Source organism: Phymastichus coffea, unplaced genomic scaffold (assembly GCF_024137745.1).
Source record: "Phymastichus coffea isolate CEN01 unplaced genomic scaffold, Cenicafe_Pcof_1.1 PCOF00142, whole genome shotgun sequence".
NCBI lineage: Eukaryota > Metazoa > Arthropoda > Insecta > Hymenoptera > Eulophidae > Phymastichus > Phymastichus coffea.
The window spans coordinates 19,374-24,486 of record NW_026706953.1 but is presented as its reverse complement, the minus strand read 5'-3'; the positions used below and the strand labels follow the sequence as shown (position 1 = coordinate 24,486).

The following is a 5,113-nucleotide window of genomic DNA, read 5'->3' as shown; positions in this document are numbered from 1 at the left end:
TGACTACATGTTCCCGCTCCAATTTTATTCAACGCATACGTGCAATTCGGTAAGTTGATAATTACAACTAATTCCTACATTTATTTGTAGAAAATTGCAAATTACAAAATGCCCAAAAAAGGTACGCTATCATAGTTATAATTGTTATATTCTTTGTATAGTCATAGTTATATTTCTTTGTGCTCGCTACAATGCTATTCTGAGACGCAGTTACTCCAAAATGGACGGCCATATTAAATAGTTTGTTCATTAATGCAAACTGTAACGTCTACATTAAAAATTTATGATAAAAAAATTTTGTGTGTATATATATAAATATTTTACATTTTGTGAATAAAACAGTTATGATTATAAATATATAAAACATAATTATTATTTCATTTTGTTTGCAGAACAATCATCGTTAACAAATGTATCACAGGCAATGGTTGCCATGTGAAAGAAAGCAAAGCCAGCTAGGAACTTCTGGCCAGGGAACTTACGAGCAACTTGGTTATATCTATTCAAAGCAAAAGACTTTAGAGATGCTACAAAGAGTTTACAATGAGGATGTCGAGGATGATATTCTGACCAAGATACTGCGGAATGCTGATGAGGATTATGAGTACAAAGTGGATCTTGACTCAGACGATGAAAATGTACATTGACTGAGATTGTATGTAATAGTTTTGAACAAAGCTCATCTGTTCTTTTTTTATTGCAGCTGCGACTTCTTTAGGAAAACGTCTGAAAAACATCAACTTGGATAATGCTGATGAATTGCGGTCTGCACTAACACCATCAGAGAGACAAGACTTTGAAGCAATGATCAGTAGTGGAGAGGCTTTAAAGTTACTTCCTCAGTGGAATCCTTGGTGGAGGTACACTACTAAAGAAAAGCTGTTTCAAGATTTAACCAACAACGATCAGGACCAAACCTTTTCAGGTAAATTGAATACTATTTAAAAAAACGCGTTTTTATAACCTCAATCTCAATGAATGGGAATTTTAAATAACTAACTGCAATACATATTATTTTATTTTAATTTTATTTGATACATCTTTGACAGAGATTAAATTACTCAATCGGATGACAAAATAATATCCCGTATTTCATCTTTGGCGTCTTTCCACAGGTGTCTACTGGTTACGCAAGCAGCATGCCATTCGTCAAGCAGGTCCTTGGTGTCAATGACCTGAGACGAACGTTTTTCCAGCGATATTTTCAATTTCTTCAGAGATACGTTGATAAAATTCTTCTTTGTTGGCCAGACACTGCGAAACAAATATGTTTGCCATAAAGACCATTTGTTAATGCTATAGTTGTTAGTGATAGCATTGTTGTCCTCCATTGTTCCCAATGCTGTACACCCGCTTCCTCCAATTGATGAGATTCAGGATAAAGTATTGAATGAAAACATGAAATTCAACATTAAGTATATCATGAAAAACGATTTTCGTCGCTACGTGCCGGTAGCGTTTCGTATTGTCCGTCTAAACATAGAAAATGTAGACAGCAATAATTTTTCGAAATGCATAATGTGGTTCTCTAATGAAACTGAAGGACTGATAAATGTTAAAATGAACATCACCTATAAAGAGGCACTAAAGAAAATATTTCATGAAATCTCATTTAAATAGTATTCAATTTACCTGAAAAGGTTTGGTCCTGATCGTTGTTGGTTAAATCTTGAAACAGCTTTTCTTTAGTAGTGTACCTCCACCAAGGATTCCACTGAGGAAGTAACTTTAAAGCCTCTCCACTACTGATCATTGCTTCAAAGTCTTGTCTCTCTGATGGTGTTAGTGCAGACCGCAATTCATCAGCATTATCCAAGTTGATGTTTTTCAGACGTTTTCCTAAAGAAGTCGCAGCTGCAATAAAAAAAGAACAGATGAGCTTTGTTCAAAACTATTACATACAATCTCAGTCAATGTACATTTTCATCGTCTGAGTCAAGATCCACTTTGTACTCATAATCCTCATCAGCATTCCGCAGTATCTTGGTCAGAATATCATCCTCGACATCCTCATTGTAAACTCTTTGTAGCATCTCTAAAGTCTTTTGCTTTGAATAGATATAACCAAGTTGCTCGTAAGTTCCCTGGCCAGAAGTTCCTAGCTGGCTTTGCTTTCTTTCACATGGCAACCATTGCCTGTGATACATTTGTTAACGATGATTGTTCTGCAAACAAAATGAAATAATAATTATGTTTTATATATTTATAATCATAACTGTTTTATTCACAAAATGTAAAATATTTATATATATATACACAAAATTTTTTTATCATAAATTTTTAATGTAGACGTTACAGTTTGCATTAATGAACAAACTATTTAATATGGCCGTCCATTTTGGAGTAACTGCGTCTCAGAATAGCATTGTAGCGAGCACAAAGAAATATAACTATGACTATACAAAGAATATAACAATTATAACTATGATAGCGTACCTTTTTTGGGCATTTTGTAATTTGCAATTTTCTACAAATAAATGTAGGAATTAGTTGTAATTATCAACTTACCGAATTGCACGTATGCGTTGAATAAAATTGGAGCGGGAACATGTAGTCATTTCATGAGCACTGAGCACAGGAAACTTCAAACCACGGATACAGCAACTTCATAGATGCGTTTCTCGCATTCCGTATGAAACTCGCCATTGAACTCGAAATGATAGAGATGGCGTCCGCATACAAAATCTAGGACCGGGAGGGAACTCATGGAGACAGACCCTAAGTCGGGTCAGGTCCGATCGGGCTCGTTTATGTGGACGCAGCCAATGCGGACGGATACGGACGCGAATTGCAACTCTAGTAACATCACTAAACATATCTAGTTCGATTATTTAGTACCAACACTACCGGTAGTGAGCAAAAGTAACTGTTGTTTAAAACTGTAGCGCCGAACGTACCACAATTAATGTTCAAATGTCAGGTCTACAATTTACTTTTCAAATTCTCATGAATATTGCTTATTGATGAGTATGCTAATGTAAAAAAGCTTTTGGGGTGATTAATACATATCATTTATATATTTTTTCTTCTTCTTCTCATATATTCAAGTACTTCCATAAAATTAAGGCCTAATTCCACTAATTGTAGTTGAAAGTCTATCAATTCTCTATCATTTGCCATCTTATAGACGGCAATAATGTATAAGGTTAGATAGGCGTTACATTAAATGTGGTACGTTCGGCGCTACAGTTTTAAACAACGGTTACTTTTGCTCACTACCGGTAGTGTTGGTACTAAATAATCGAACTAGATATTTTTAGTGATGTTACTAGAGTTGCGATTCGCGTCCGTATCCGTCCGTATTCATACGTAGCTATGGGACCGGGGCCTTATAGCCGCTCTCCCTGGTCCCCTCCTGGTGCTCGCGAGGTCGGTCTGCGCGTGTTTGTGTATTGGGACTGTTTTTGTAATGCGTTGATTGAACGCTATTTAGTACCAATGTATGCGGTGTTCCCCATTGGCCAGCTATCCGGATCAGCTGATATCGGCCGCAGTCTACCACGTCGTTTGGCGTCCTGGAAAAACATCGATCCGTGTTTCTGAGTATGGGAGTGAGTGTGTCGGTATGAGGCTAGTACGTGTAGGTCAAACAGTGCTTGAGATGATTTTCGCGAGGTCACGAGTCGATACTAATATAAGCGTGTGAGCTAAGGTCGTTAATCAGCTAACCGTTCTTGTCCTCTTGCTGGAAGAGGATTCCTGTACCATTCGGAGGTTCGCCTCGAGAGTTCACCAATTCGAACTGATTCGGCTCGGCCAAACTTTACGAGCATTTTATGAAGTCCAAAATTTTCATTATTAGTATGTTTTCAACGTCTGAGTCAAGATCCACTTTGTAATCATAATCCTCATCAGCATTCCGCAGTATCTTGGTCAGAATATCATCCACGACATCCTCATTGTAAACTCTTTGTAGCATCTCTAAAGTCTTTTGCTTTGAATAGATATAACCAAGTTGCTCGTAAGTTTCCTGGCCAGAAGTTCCTAGCTAGCTTTGCTTTCTTTCACATGGCAACCATTGCCTGTGATACATTTGTTAACGATGATTGTTCTGCAAACAAAATGAAATAATAATTATGTTTTATATATTTATAATCATAACTGTTTTATTCACAAAATGTAAAATATTTATATATATACACACAAAATTTTTTTATCATAAATTTTTAATGTAGACGTTACAGTTTGCATTAATGAACAAACTATTTAATATGGCCGTCCATTTTGGAGTAACTGCGTCTCAGAATAGCATTGTAGCGAGCACAAAGAAATATAACTATGACTATACAAAGAATATAACAATTATAACTATGATAGCGTACCTTTTTTGGGCATTTTGTAATTTGCAATTTTCTACAAATAAATGTAGGAATTAGTTGTAATTATCAACTTACCGAATTGCACGTATGCGTTGAATAAAATTGGAGCGGGAACATGTAGTCATTTCATGAGCACTGAGCACAGGAAACTTCAAACCACGGATACAGCAACTTCATAGATGCGTTTCTCGCATTCCGTATGAAACTCGCCATTGAACTCGAAATGATAGAGATGGCGTCCGCATACAAAATCTAGGACCGGGAGGGAACTCATGGAGACAGACCCTAAGTCGGGTCAGGTCCGATCGGGCTCGTTTATGTGGATCAGCCATTCATACGTAGCTATGGGACCGGGGTCTAAGACGCGACATCGATGCGGGGCCATGTTGTGACACGATCGGCGACGAACGTGAGCACAAGAGCGCGGGGAGGGAGCGAGAGCGAGACGACCGAGTAGGCGCATGAATAGGCGCGAACGGGAACTAAGAGAGAGTGTGCGTGCGAGTGAGATAACAGATAGAGGAGGCGTGAGAGGGGATACCGATACACTAGTAGAAGCGATCGGTAGGGAAAGGACGGATGATAGGCAACTAATAACGAGTAGATTGACCGACGCGCGCACCTTGACCGACTAATTACCAATAGGATAAGGGTAGACCGACAAATAGAATAATTAGGCGCCAATTAATCACCTAGTAAAATTACGCGGGACAAAATAGTGAAATAGACGGTGCTGATAATCGAAGTAATACCACTAGGGCCAATAAGATAAGAATTCGCGACCGAAAAGAAAG

The 5,113-nt window shown here is 37.8% G+C and overlaps 2 long non-coding RNA genes across 2 annotated transcripts; one reads left to right on the top strand and one right to left on the bottom strand.

Moving 5' to 3' along the window:
• LOC131672096 (uncharacterized) lies at window positions 1-880 on the top strand. Its single transcript, XR_009302597.1, has 3 exons — window positions 1-49; window positions 393-638; window positions 704-880. It is a non-coding gene; the product is annotated as an uncharacterized LOC131672096 (long non-coding RNA).
• Window positions 881-1,091: 211 nt separating this feature from the next.
• LOC131672095 (uncharacterized) lies at window positions 1,092-2,557 on the bottom strand. Its single transcript, XR_009302596.1, has 3 exons — window positions 2,509-2,557; window positions 1,920-2,165; window positions 1,092-1,854 (listed from the first exon to the last, which is right to left on the bottom strand). It is a non-coding gene; the product is annotated as an uncharacterized LOC131672095 (long non-coding RNA).
• Window positions 2,558-5,113: the final 2,556 nt, after the last annotated feature.